The sequence below is a fragment of the Ovis aries genome, chromosome 11 (genome assembly GCF_016772045.2).
Source record: "Ovis aries strain OAR_USU_Benz2616 breed Rambouillet chromosome 11, ARS-UI_Ramb_v3.0, whole genome shotgun sequence".
NCBI lineage: Eukaryota > Metazoa > Chordata > Mammalia > Artiodactyla > Bovidae > Ovis > Ovis aries.
Genome location: NC_056064.1, coordinates 18,574,154 through 18,589,217, shown reverse-complemented (window position 1 = coordinate 18,589,217; position 15,064 = coordinate 18,574,154). Strand labels below are relative to the sequence as shown.

The window sequence follows — 15,064 nt, the reverse complement described above, 5'->3', positions numbered from 1 at the left end:
ACCCTTATATCCATCAAATGACACAGTTTAGATGGTCTAGCTGTAGACGATGCTAACTTTGGTAACTTGATTAAGATGATGAGCCAAGCTTCTTCATTATAAAGTTACTCTTTGCCCTTATAAACACACACACACTGTATGGGTATGCTTAGAAACTGTAAATAGCCCATTCTTCATCAAGCTTTTAGTTTATTCAAGGATTCCTGTGAGTACAGACTGTTTCTCTTATCCAGTGGGTGATAATAGGTTTATCATTATTTTTTGCTCACATTATTACAGATTTGGCCAGGGAGAGCCTCCTTAGTCTGGCTTCTGTGTCCTTTGGACATGTCTCCATCATTCTTTGAGCATTTCCTTTCTTTCTAAAATAACACGATGTTCCAGACTTCTTTGGATCTTCCTTGTGTTTCAGAGCTGGAATCATCAGCTGTTTCCCTAAGGAGCCCTGGTTTCTTTTAGAGAAGGGTTCCTTAGAAACCAAGATACAGGGGGCTAGGTGGACTCATTTCCAGTGAGTTTTCATTGTTTGAGTATTCTTAGTGGATGGAGTTAGGGAATAGATAAGTTCCTGTCCGCACATTCTGGGTGTGTGTGGGTGTGTGTGTGTGTGTGTGTGTGTGTGTGTGTGTGTGTGTATCAATATTTATTTCCATCTGTCTCTATTGAAAAGTCTGTTTCTGTTGCCTCTGATTTTATTTCAACATGAAGGCTTTTTGTAGTTTTCTCGCTTTCGTTATTTGTAATTTCTTTCTCTGATAGAAGCTTAGCTTTCATTATTTTTAATGTGCCTGCTTCTTTGATTATTCCCCTTTTATGTAACCAATCTCCCAGCACTGTCATTCTCTGTCACTGTTTGCTCCCAAGCACAGATGCCCTTCTCACTCTCCTTGGGCTCCAACACCCCTTATTTTCAACCCCCACCCTCACTTTATGTGGATGCTCTGGCTTCCTTGCTCAGGCTCATATTGTCCACCTTGTCCTGCTTCCCTGTGTGGTCATCCTTCTCACCCCGCTCGGATTGTGCTAGAACACTTCCTCTCTTAGCAAGTAGAAGCCCAGCACCAGTGTCCAGCACCCCTTGCTAGCCCCACTCTCGTCTCTGTCTCACTCCGGCTTTGAAACCCATCTTTGGGCTGGGCTATCCTCCTTATGCACCCCCCCCCCCCCCTCCCCCCCCCCGCCCCTTATCCCATTGCAGCTCTGACATCCTCTGTGGCCTGCTCTCACCCTTCTCACTCTGTTTAGATGCTAATATCCTATGCCTGGCTACCCTCTCTTTCCTTTCTCCATTCGTGCTCTTTGACACCCTCTGCTGGGCTGCTGTCTACAGGTGGACACCCTCTTCACCCTGCTTATGCTCCATTTCCCCTACACGAATCTCTTACTCATCCTGCTCAGGCTCCTGCTTCTCCCCCCTCAGAGATCCCTGCCTTGCTCTACCCCTCCTAATGGCTTTCATACTGAATTATTTACTGAAGGGAAGGGAGTGGAAGGGAAAAGAAGAGCCAGCATATTTTATGGGAACAGTGTGATCCAAGTTTATGTTTGACAGAAGTAAATCTTCCCCTGCCTTGGTAGTATATCTGGAGAATCTGGAAGGGGCATTTGGGAATCTGCTTTGGGAACTTCGTTAGTATTTGGAATTACTGGTATAAACAGGTTATTTGTGAACCAGAGACTTCTATGTATGGAAATACTTGGATAGTCTAAGTTCAGAATAGGAGGAAGGGAGGAAGAAACCAAAAGCCAGAAGTGTTTGATGGTTTAGTAGCCCAGTTGTGTCCAACTGTTGGTGAACCCATGAACTGTAGCCTACCAGGCTCCTCTATGGGTTGCCATTTCCTTCTCCAGGGGATCTTCCTGACCAAGGGATCGGACCCAGATCCCCTGCTTTGCAGACAGATTCTTCACTGACTGAGCGACCGGGGAAGCCAAAAGTGCTTAGGGAGAAGGATGATTTGAAGCTCACTCCTAACATGTGTACTATCATGTAGGAATTGAATCGCCAGTCTATGTCTGACGCAGGATGCAGCATGCTTGGGGCTGGTGCATGGGGATGACCCAGAGAGATGTTATGGGGAGGGAGGTGGGAGGGGGGTTCATGTTTGGGAACGCATGTAAGAATTAAAGATTTAAAAAAAAAAAAAAAAGAAAAAGAAACTCACTCCTTGGTAGAATTGGTTTGAAAGTGAAGTCGCTCAGTCGTGTCCGACTCTTTTTGACCCCATGGACTGTGGCCTACCAGGCTCCTCCACCCATGAGATTTTCCAGACAAGAATACTGGAGTGGGTTGCCGTTTCCTTCTCCAGGAGATCTTCCCAACCCAGAGATTGAACCCTAGTCTCCCGCATTGTAGGCAGACGCTTTACGGTCTGAGCCACCAGGAAGTCCTAAATTGGTTTAGCTCCATGTTAATCTCCTTGCTGCCAAGTGGCCATGTAGTCCTATAATGACTGCTACAAAAACACAAAACAGTTAATTGTTTGATAATCTGTTTTGTGAACTCAGTATTAAATTTCAGGATGTTATTACAGTATTTTCCACCTTTATTAATCATTTATGTACTATTAGTTTAGCCATATCTTGTGTCCTTTCTTAGCTTAACTTTAAATGGGCTTACCTTGTTCACTTAGCCTTATCAAAGGAATAGTGTCTTTGTGAGCATAGTGCTAATTATATATTTTATATCACATGTTAAAGTGAATATCCCTCCCTGGTGGCTCAGCAGTAAAGAATGTTTCTGCTAGTCCAGGAGACCAGGTTCAATCCCTGGGTTGGGACGATCTCCTGGAGAAGAAAATGGCAGCCCACTCCAGTATTCTTGCCTGGGAAATCCCATGGATAGAGGAGCCTGGCAGGCTATAGGCCATGGGGTCGCAAAGATTTGGACATGACTGAGTGACTAACACTTTCACACTCAAAGTGAATGTAGAACTTAAAAAATTTTAAGTTTACTAGGTGCCATATAAAGTGATATTATATCCCAGTGGTGCAGAGTCCACTTTGGGAATTATGTTAATATAATCAGTATAAATGTTTGATAGATTTTCTTGATTTATGTTTGTTACTTGGTATCTAGAGCTAATTTATTTTTTCAAAGCATGATTCTTTTCTAGTTGCTTTTCCCCCAGTATGATATTTTCTTTGCTTTTTCTCTCATTTAGATGACTTACACTAAGTGAATTCTAATGTCAACCCCAACCGCATCATGGTCTGAGGACCCTTTTAGAAAGTGGTTAAAATGTACACAGAGGCAAAGATTTTAGCCTATGACCTTTTGAAGAATTTTCTGAGTGCAGCTAGGAACAAATAATCTATTGTTCACTGTACTATGCTTAATATTATGCCTTCTAAATCCTCTTGTTGAAATCTTCTATCTTAAGTAGCTAACAGTTTAATACAGATCATATTAAAAGGTTATTTTTTTCATGTAGTTTAGACCCTTTACATTTCTGCAATAATATCCAACATTTTACATAAGGTAGCATGAAGTGTTCAAAAACTTTATTTTTTTCCCAATTGGGAAAGTGATACTTACCAATTAAAAGTAAGAGAAACTCCAAAAGAGAAAGGAAAAAATTAACTCATTTTTACCTCTCAAATACAATTTATCTTTAAAAAATTTTTTAAAAAGTATACCCACACCAGGCAGTCATTTCTTTTTTATGTGTTCCAGTAGTATGTAACTTTAATTTGGAAAAATGTAGTCACAAAAATAGTTTCATTTTATTATGTACTTTAAAAATTATTAGTGAAATGGAACACAAATTTTTGTATAATGTATTGACTACTCATCTTCTATGATTGCTTCATATTTCTTTGGTTTTTCCATTGGATAGTCTTATTAATTTATATATAATACAGTCATACTATATTAGTATGTAAGCATTTTAGTGGCTAGTTGTTGTACATTCTTTTACTTCCTGTTACTTGTCGTTTTCTTTGTCAGTAGTGTCTTTTCTTTTAAAGACAGATGTGTATAACGGACTTTTGGACTCAGAGGGAGAGGGAGAGGGTGGGATGATTTGGGAGAATGGGAATTCTAACATGTATACTATCATGTAAGAATTGAATCGCCAGTCTATGTCTGACGCAGGGTGCGGCATGCTTGGGGCTGGTGCATGGGGATGACCCAGAGAGATGTTGTGGGGAGGGAGGTGGGAGGGGGGTTCATGTTTGGGAACGCATGTAAGAATTAAAGATTTTAAAATTTAAAATAAATAAATAAAAGCAGAATTTCAGTGTTTTCCTGTAGGTAAATAAATTGGTGTTTTTTTCCTTAATGGCTTCTGGATTTTCTTATTTAGGAAAAACTCTGTTCTATCCAAATATTATGAGATTATTATTTAGTATTTTTCCTAGTAGTTTTATGACTTTTTTTTCTTTTTTAGTATTAGGTTCTTAATTTTTCTCTCCTTTCTGTTTCTTTCTCTGTCTGTCTGTCTCTCTCTCACACACACGTATTTTAAAATTTGGTATAAGTTTTTTTTTTAGCCAGTTAATCTGGTAATGTTCTATTGATAAGCCTTTCTTTTAACACTGATTTGAAATATTAACTTTTATCATATTAACTTTCTGTGTACATATTAAATCTGTTCTATGATTATAACTAGTTTATGGTTATAATACTTTGGTTTTGTTAAAGAGCTTGATAGTATGTTTAAAGTACTTGATAATGTAAGTCTCCTCCGATTATTTTTCAGAAAGTTATTTGGTATTCTCACAATTTTTTTCTTTGAAGTGACCTTCAGAATCAACTTACCATTTTAAACAAGCCCCCATCTTCCAAATCTATTATAATGTCTTCTCACTACTTCTCTTGTACTTGTGTTAGCCTAATTTAAGCTACCATTTTCTCTTGCCTAGGCTATCTTCTAACTCCAGCACCAAGAAGACTCTTTAGAAAACATAGATCATGTTGCTCCCTTGTTTACATCCCTTAAATGTCTTCTTTCCCTCTTTTTCATTATCTACTGCTGCATAGCAGAGTACTCTAAAGCTTTATACCTTAAAATGCCTTTTATAAGAAATTGTAGCTCACAGTTTGGAAGTCAGGAATTCATGATGGGTTCAACTGTATTTTACAAAGTGTTGGCTGGGTTGGCTGGGGCTGGAGAATCCCTCCCAATACAACTTCTTCAGTTACATGTCTGACACTTCATTGCTTCTTGGTCTCTCTCTCCACATGGCATCTCATTCTTTAGAATGTCTCCATGTGACTTGGGCTTTTCACAGCATGGTGGTCTCAGAATAATCACACTTTTTACATGGCAGCAGGCTTCCAAGGAGGAGGGAAAGAAAAACTTATCAGACCAATTAAGGCTGTGGCTAGAACCGGCAGAGTGTCCCTTCTGCCATATTTTATTTGTCAAAACGGTCACAAAATCTGCCTCGTTGAAAGAAAATGAAAAGATTAGACTTTTTGATGTGGGAATGGCAACGTCTTATTGCAGGAGAGTATGTGGGTTGAGAGATAACATGACCTCTCTGTATTTTGGAAAATATAATCTACCACACCATCAAACTCAAAATAAATTCAAAGCTTTTAAAATGGCCCACAAGGCTTTTCATGACCAGACTGGTTCCTCCTCCTCTTTGACCTCATCCTCTATATTTTCTTCTTTTGTTCTTTTCAGCTTAGCCACAATGGCCTCTTTGCTGGGCTTTGAACACGCCACATTTGTTCCAACAATAGATCCATCTTACCTGCCTCTGCTGCCATGAATGCTCTTTAGATCTTTGCGTGGGTCTTCCCAGGGCTCTTCATTTAGGTCTCTGTTCAAATGTCCAGTGTTCAAACATCTGCAGACAGCTCTCGCTGATGACCTTATCTGATAGACTAATCTTGGTCAGTTAGTACTCCTAATCCTGTTTTTTATTCTACCTAGATTTTAGTGTTGGCATGAATACACTTTTCTTCCCTCCTTGTTTTCTGAGCAACATGAGAAATAGAAGAGGGAAGGTAGAGACCAAACTGTTTATGAAATATATAAATGTTTGTGTGTAAATGTATGTCTGTATTCACAGTGTGAGGTTGGAGACTCAAGGAGCTTGCTTTCTAAATCCCAGAATTAGGCTTCTCCGTTGGCTCAGTGATAAAGAATATGCCTGCAGAGCAGGAGACACAGGAGACTCTGATTTGGTCCCTGGGTTGAAAAGATCTCAGGGAGTAGGAAATGGCAACCCACTCAGTATTCTTGCCTGGAAAATGCCATGGACAGAGGAGCCTGGTGGGCCATAGTCCATGGGGTCACAAAAGAGTTGGACACGACTGAACATACACACACTACCACCACCCCCAACCCCCCCCCCCCCCGCCCCCCACCCCCCACTCAGTGCCAGGCAGTGTTGGTTACACCCATCTGCAAAGGGAGTCCCCCGACCAACTCTTGGCATGCTGATGCAGAGGAAAATTCTTGTACTCTCTAACAAGCCTGTTCCCAGGTAAAGGATAGAGTTGAGTTGTGTATGTCCAATTATTATTCTCACTTTTATCAATCTGACTGGCTAAATGAGGATTAAAGGAAGGGAATAAAGGAAGTGTCAAGAGATGAGTCTCAGCTCTCAGATTTGAGAAACTTGGTGTATTGTGTGGTACTGTTTACTAAGATAGGAAGCATGGTAGGAAGATTATGAATTGCATTTTAGAAGCACTGACTTTGAAGTGCCTACAAGAAACCCATGTGGAAAAACCAAATAGGCATTTGGATAACACATTTGAACATTCAGATTTGGTAGTTGTGATAGTTTTCTATTACTGTGTAACAAACTACTGGAAATATAGTGGCTTAAAACAATTCAAAATTATTATCTTAATTTCTGTGAGTCAGGAATCTGGGCATTGGTTAGTTGGGTTAGGTTTTCACCAGGCTGAAATCAGGGTATTGATCAGGGTTGTTATCTCTGGTGGTTGATAGAATTTAGGTCCTTATAGTTGTAGGACTTAGTGAGGCCTTCTGCTCTGAGAGTCCTGTTGCTGATCCCTGCCATGTGGCCTTCTCCACAGCATGGTAGTTTGTTTCTTCAAGGCCAACAGAAAGTGTTTTTACTTCAAATCTCTTATGGTTTCCTTGTTTAGGACAGGTTCATCCAGGATGAATACCGTTTTTGGTTGTCAGCTTATTAGGGACCTTAATTGCATCTGCATAGTTCCTTGTGCCATGACATGTAACAGTCATCAAAGAGATATCCCTTTATATTTGCAAATCCTCACTCTTAAGAAAGAGTATTATACAAGCTGTGTCCACCAAGGAATGGGACTCTTGGGGCAGTCTTAGTTACTATCAGTCATCATAGTAGTAATTAGTAGGATAGTCTATACACAAGATTGTCCAAGAAGAGAGATTAGGAAATAATTTCACAATTATTGGTACTTTGAGGGTACATTTATATATCTTGTATTTGTAGCACCTACACCGCTATTTGGTACATGAAAAGTGAAAGTGTTTAGTCGATCAGTTGTGTCTGACTCTTTGTGACCACATGGACGGTAGACCACCAGGCTTTTCTGTCCATGGAATTCTCCAGGCAAGTGTACTGGAGTGGGTTGCCGTCTCTTACTCCAGGGGATCTTCCTGACCAAGGGATTGAACTCAGGTCTCCTGCATTTCGGGCAGATTCTTTACCATCTGAGCACCAGGGCTCATTTGGTACATAGTGGATATTCAATAAATGTTTGTTAGAATTCTTCTCAGATTTTGTAAAATTTGTAAATTTACATTATGTGCCCTTTTATGTTTTTTTTTTTTTTACATTGTTGTGCAGCCATTACTACCATCCATCCCCAAAACTTTCTGTCTTATAAAACTGAAATTCTATACCTATCAAACAATAATAAACAATAATTCAACATTCTCCTTTCCCTCCAGCTCCTGGCAACCACCATTATACTTGCTCTGGTTTTTTATTTTGACTACCTTAAGTACCTTGTCTAAGTGGAACCATACAGTATTTGTCTTTTTCTGACTGGTTTACTTCACTTAGCATAATGTCTCCAAAATTCATTCATGTTGTAGCACATTGAAGAATTTCTTTTCTTTTTAAGGCTGAGTAACATTCCATTGTTTGTATGTATCGTATTTTACTTATTCTTTCATCTGTCAGTGGACACTTGGGTTCCTTCCATGTTTTGGCTGTTATAATACTGATGTGAATGTGTTGTTCAGTCGACTCTGTGCGACCCCATGGACTGCAGCACGCCAGGCTTCCCTGTCCTTCACTATCTCCCAGAGTTTGCTTAAACTCATGTCCATTGAATCAGTGATGCCATCCAACTGAAACTGTTTACCACAGATTGGGACTCGAACCCATGTGGCTGGGGCTTGAACCCAGCTAAAACTCTGCTTGGGATTTGAACCCCGATGGCTGGGACTCAAACCCAGCCAAAACCCATGATACCTGGTTTCAGGATCTAATTGAAGCTCAGGTTCTTGATGTCTCATCACAGAAAGAATTCAGTGAGAGACCGGGTGATAGGTAAGAAGTGGATTTATTCAGATACAGAGAGAAGCACATTCCACAGACTGACTGTGGGCCATCCCAGAAGGCAAGTTGCAGCCCTGAAATTTGGTGTGGTTAGGTTTTGTAGGCTGGGTAATTTCACATGCTGGTGAGTGGGAGCATTATTCTGGCTGTTTTTGGGAAGGGGTGGAGATTTCCAGGATTGGGGCCACTACCCACTCCTTGGTCTTTTAACAGTGCCTTGGGACTGCCCTGGCACTTCTCGGTGTGTCACATCGCTTGCTAATTGAGGATCAAGGTCTAGTCTTTTCTGCCATGTTGGTCCCATTTGATTCTAATCCATTTTATGTTGTGTCCTTGGGCTATGTCATTCGTTCAGAAGTTGTGCTCTGTTACACAACCATCTCATTCTCTGTTACCCGCTTCTCCTGCCTTCAGTCTTTTCCAGCATCAGTGTCTTTTCCAGTGAGTCGACTCTTTGTGTCATGTGGCTAAAGTATTGGAGCTTTGGCATCAGTCCTTCCAATGAATATTCATGATTGTTTTTCCTTAGGATTGACTGGTTTGATCTCCTTGCTGTCCAAGGGGCTTAAGAGCTACAAACATGGGTATACACATATCCATTTGAATCCTACTTTCCCTTTTTTTTTGAGTATATACCCAGAAGTGGAATTGCTGATCATGTTGTAATTCTATTTTTAATTTTTTAGAGGAAATTTCATAGTTTTTCATATTGACTGTGCCATTTGATACTCTCTTTAGCAGTGTGCAGATGTTCCAATTTCGCCACATCCTCACCAGCACTTGGTTTTGTGTGTTTTGATATTATCCAAGTTAATGGGTTTTGATTTGTATTTCCCTAATGATTAGTGATGTTGAGGATCTTTTTATGTGCTTATTGACCATTTGTATATCTTCTCTGAGGTCCTTTGCTTATTTTTGAATTTAGTTATTTTTGTTGTTGTATCTTAGGAGGTCTCTGTATAATTTGGATTAATCCCTTATCAGATACATGATTTGCAGGTTTTCTCCCATTCTGTGGTTCACCTTTTTGCTCTGTGGATAGTGTCTTTTGATGCACAAAATTTTAAAGCTTTCTTGAAGTCCAGTGTATTTTTTTGTAACCTGTACCTTTGGTGTCATATCCAAGATATCATTAACACATTCAATGGCAGGAAGCTTTTGTGCTGTTTTCTTCTAAGTGTTTGATCTATTTTGAGTTACTTTTTGTATATGGGATAGGTAAGGGTCTAATTTCATTCTTTTGCATATGGAGATCATTTTCCCAGTACCATTTGTTGAAAGAGTCACCTTTCTCCTTTAATTGGTCTTGACAACTTTGTCAAAAATCATTTGATCGTATACAAGAAGGTTTATTTCTGGGCTGTCTATTCCATTGGTCTACATGTCTGTCTTCATGCCAGAACCGTGTTGCTTTGATGACTGTTAAGTTTATAGTAAAGTTTTTTTTTTTTAAGTTTTTAAAATAATGTTTACTTCTTAAAAGTTAACATGCACAATCGAGAAACAAAAAACATAAGCAAAAAACAAAGTCATTCATAATCACAAGCAGCTTACCATTTGACATGTCCTTCTAGTTCTCATTTGTGTATAGTCAAGTTTTGAAATCAAGGAATTTGTTATCTTCCAGATTGTGCATCTTTTTCAATATTGTTTTGGCTATTCAGGCAGGGTCCCTTGAGATACATGTGTTTTTCTGTTTTTGCAAAAATATCCTTAGGATTTTTGATAGAGACTGTGTTGACTCTGTAGATCATTTTGTGTAGTATTGACATTTTAACAGGTTAAGTCTCCTAATCCATGAACATGAGTTGTTTCCATTGATTTATGTCTTCTGTTTCAGCAGTGTTTTGTAGTTTTCATGGTACAAGTTTTTCACTGCCTTCATTAATTCCTATGTATTGTATTCTTTTTGACGCTATCTATATAGCTGTTTTTGTAATTTCAGTTTTCTTTTTTGGGAGATTTTTGATTACTGATTCACTCTCTCCTTACCAGTTATAGGTTTATTCAGGTCTTCTGTTTCTTTAGTGATTTAGTCTTGTTTTTTTTTTTTTTTTTTTTTTTTTACCATCTTCATCCAATAATGAATTGATCCTATAAAGTCTTGGTAAATTTTGTATTTCTAGAAAATTTTCCATTTCATCTAGGTTATCCAATTTTTTGGCATGCAGTTGTTGATAGTACTCTTTAAATCCTTTTCAGTTCTGTAGAATTAGTAGTAAATGTCCCCATTTTCATTTCTGATTTTAGTACTTTGTCTTTTCTCTTTTCTCTTGGTTCATGGAGGTGTAAGTTTGTCAATTCTGTTGATCTTTTCGAAGAACCTTGCAGGGGGTGCTCTGCAGAAAGAGAGGCAGTGAAACTTCCCTCAGCAAAGCCGAGGGGTCCCGAGGAGAGGTGAGCCTGCTGTCCGCCAACCCAGCCCCTCAGCGAGCAAGAGACAGACAGATGCGACAGGAGTTCCATCTAGGCAGTTCCACTTTATTGCCACAAACTCTTGGTTTATATAGGCAAGCAAGGGGGTTTTGCAAGGGACTTGCCATAGTTGCACCAATCACGTTAAAGGTCAAATCATCATGTGCCTTCATTATAACAGGAGTCTATGGTGCTCATGCACTGTCCACATGCACGGAAATCAAGAGCCAATCAAAAACTTTAACATAGACCATGCCCCTATCTCTTCCGCCAGACGCCATCTTAGTTTCCGACCGCAAAACTCACCCATCTTTTTTAAGGTTTCCCATTTAGGGCCCCACATCTACCCCTTTATTTTATTCAAGGCCTCAAGACATTTGTATTGATGTTCTGTAGAGCAAGGCGTAAAGCTGTAGGCGGCCAACCTCCAGCCTCGCCAGCCCCTCTCGTGGCTGTGCCTGTCTTAGGTTGCCCTCCTCTGAGGGTCTTACCCATCATTGGCTATCCAGCCACCTCTTGGGGGCTAGGCGGAATCTCTCTAGATGGTGGGCATCTGGAACTCTTTATCTGTCTCGGTTAATCTCTTGAAGGGCTAAATTAATCCAGGGGTTTTGTGGGTGCCTAACGTGGGGCTCCTTTTCCATGACCTGGGCAAGCATAACTATTTTTTGCTGTAAGCGCCTATTGTGGGCTGTGAGATTTTTTTTACCTTTAACATTACAACAAGCAGAATAACAAAAACAAGCAAATAGAAGGCATTTTTAAAACCAGGTAAATGGACTTTGTACCCAGTCCCATAGATCCGTTGCTCCCTTTTTCACCTAAGAGTCTCTTTTAACACTGGAAAAGCTGTCAGACAAAAGCTGGGGTATCTCACATCGCAGTCTGTGCGCGCCAAGACACTCAACATCTCAATCGCTCTGTCGTGGAGATCAAGTTGTTGTTGGAGTCACATTATGGCAGATCTCAGGTGTTCGAGCTGGTTTGAAATCCTTGAGCAGAGGCAGTGGATATGTTTATAACCTCAACGGTCTGAGCTTGTTGAACTCTCAGCACGGATGCTGACACTGTTGTACCCTCATGGGTGATGGCCTTGTGTGTCGTTAAACCCAGGCTTCAAAGACTAAAAGCTGTTGCACAGCCGTGGCAATGACGAAGGTCAGCAAGGAGAGGATAGGTAATCTGACGATTGCCAGGAGCAGTGTCCACCAGGGTCGCCGCATCGATGATCGGAAAGGGAAGAAAAGATGGCCTCAGGAACTTTTTGTTCTTGGGCTCAATATGTGAGTGTCTCTTTAATCGGTGTCAGATTTTGAGATTTGACCTCTCTCCTGTGGTGTAAATTTAAGATTCCTTGCTGGCACCCATATAGGGCTGTGGGGTCCCTTGGATGTGGTCTCCCCAGATGCCGTCATAGCGGAGAGGGCCTTGGTCATCGCCTCGGTAAGGGCTTCAGTCTGAGCCTGAAGGGCAGTTGAAATAGAGCGGGTCTGATGGCTCTGGGTCCCCACGTCTTTGGTGGTTATAATCCATCGCTCCATAGAGCGGTCTTTCTGTCCTGCGCAAGCCAACTTATGGTCTGAGTTCATCCCTTCCCAGACTAATAGCTTAACAAATTGATCTCTCAGGGGCCCCAGAGGGAATTTTCTCTGTATACTCTTTTCCACCCGATCTATGAAGGTGGAGAGGTCTTCATTATTTTTTTGAGTGATGCCCGATATATGGGGCTCACTGGGGCCCTCTGCAAGCTTTTTCCAGGCAGCCAGGCATATAGACCGTACCTGATCTGTATTAAGGAGCAGGAATGGTGGCCTGTTGAGGTCCTGTAGTCCATTGATCTGCCGTCCCTGACAACATCCCGAAAGTCACCAGGATAGCAGGGCTGGCAGCTTGATTTCTGTCTACCTGAGCATGACACTCTTCCTTGAGAAAGGCACACCATTTGATATAGGTGTTGCTGGGGAGCACTGCCTTACATAGCATCTTCCAGTCTTGGGTCGTACAAGGTTAATGAGCCAGGCCCTGGAGAATAGTTTCTGCCCACGGGGAGTTCGGGCCATCCTCTGCCACTGTCTTTTGGAGCTCTTTTAAATCATTGGCCTCCCAGGGGTACCAGGCTGCTGGCCTATTCCCCCCAGGTTAACATTTATAGGAAAGGCTTGAGTCGGGCCGGTAAAGGGCAACGAGGATCCCCAAGGATCCCCGGGATAGATTCTTCCTTTCCAAGGTGACCTCATTGTCTTTCCCACCCAAGGTGTTCCCAGAACTTCCTCAAATGGGGGAGGCAGGGAGGGGCACAGATCTCTCCCCTGGGCTCCCGCTCTTGGGGCATCAGAGAGGTCCCTATTCTCTTCCGCCCCTTTATCATCCCTGAAAGGCTCCCATGGCCCACTATTTGCTCTAGAGTCTTTATTCCCTACAGTCTCTTTTGCTATATTTTGGTCTGACATGACTCGTTTGTCGTCAAACTTTTCCCATTGTTTTTCTGATTTTGAATTGGGGGTACCCGTATCAGTGACATGCTCCTCGCTCCGTGGAAAGCAGAGCTTGAGGCCCGAAATGGTCAGACAGAACCCTAAGGGGGCTCTTCACCGTATTGAACCTCTTGCTGCCTAGCAACGGTTTGTACTCGATCCCAAGTGTCCCAAGAGAACAGATTGGCCGAAGCAACCCAGGGGGCTAACCGTACAATGGTCCCCCAGACCTTAATGGCCTGAACATCAGAAATCTCAAGTCCCCTGCTTAAGAGCATGTATCTCAGTGCCCTGAGTGCGGGCTCATCAGATTTCCCGGTATTATTTCCCATACTGCTGAGAGAGAATAGAAAGAAAATTCACTGAGGACAACCACCAAAAACCCTACCAGGAGTGGTGGCGGCCAGAAAGTGGGGCTTGTGGTATGCTTTTGAAACCGTTTATGTGCCTGCTTCATTGCACGGAAGTTTTCTTGCTGGGGGCCGGCACCCTAGAGGTTTCTAGCCCGTTCCATGACCCCCTTATCCTGTCACAGGAGTCTTCAAGTGGCAGGCGCCCTAATGGCCTGTAAGTGCCTGACCCATGCCCACAGGGAAGATTCTAGGCCACGTCCTCAGTTAAGAATGATTAAAGGGGAGTTTCACCCGATCGAGCTCTAGTTACTGAGGCTTACTTGTTGCAGAGCCTTCAAAGTCCGCCAGAGAGTGGCCCTAGCCAGGACTTATCACCTCCACAACCGTTCCCCTGTTCACTGAAACTCCCGAAAAAGGAGTTAAGGACAGATCAGAAAAGAAGAGGAGAAAGAAAATAAGTCAGAAGAGTTTTTTGCCACTTCCCTCAAAACGGAGGGGTCCCACCTTGAAGTGCGGCTTACCTCAGGAGATACTCCTCTAAAGGGAAGTGCCGTGCTGCGACCAGCCTAGGGTCCTTCGTTGCTCCTTCTTTCAGAGCCGCAGTGTCACCACCTCTGTCCATCCGCTTCTCGCCCCACGGGGTGAGCCTGCTGTCCGCCAACCTAGCTCTTCGGAGAGCGAGAGAAAACCACACGCGACAGGGGTTCCGTCTAAGCAGTTCCGCTTTATTGCTACAAACTCTTGGTTTATATAGGCAAGCAAGGGGGTTTTGCGAGGGACTTTCCATAGTTTCGCCAATCACGTTAAAGGTCAAATCGTAATATGCCAGTTGCACCAATCACGTTAAAGGTCAAATCGTCATGTGCCTTCATTATAACGAGTCTATGGTGCTCGCACCATGCCCCTATCACTTCCGCCAGGCGCCATCTTAGTTTCCAACTGCAAAGCTAACCTATCTTTTTTAAGGTTTCCCATTTAGGGCCCCACAGAGCCTAACTTGATTTCATTGATTTTCCTCTGTTGTTTTTCTATTATTATTTTGTTTATCTGTGCTGTCATTTTATTATTGCTTTCCTTCTAGCTTTGGGTTTCATTTGTTCTTATTTTTCTATCTAGTTCCTTAAATTGTAAACTTAGGCTGTTAATTGGAGATTTTTCTTGTTTTTAATGTAAGCATTTATAGCTATAAATTTCCCCTTAGCATTGCTTTCACTGCATCCCGTTAGCTTTGATATGTTGTGTTTTCATTTTTACTTATCTCTAAGTATTTTCTTTCTTTTTTTTAAAGTATTTTCTAATGTCCCTTATGAGTTCAACTTTGAAGCATTGGTTGTTTAA

At 41.7% G+C, this 15,064-nt stretch overlaps 1 protein-coding gene across 31 annotated transcripts in view; it reads left to right on the top strand.

Moving 5' to 3' along the window:
• NF1 (neurofibromin 1) overlaps window positions 1-15,064 on the top strand; it is a 253,657-nt gene that overhangs the window by 30,174 nt on the left and 208,419 nt on the right. The gene's annotated exons all lie outside the window — the stretch shown is intronic.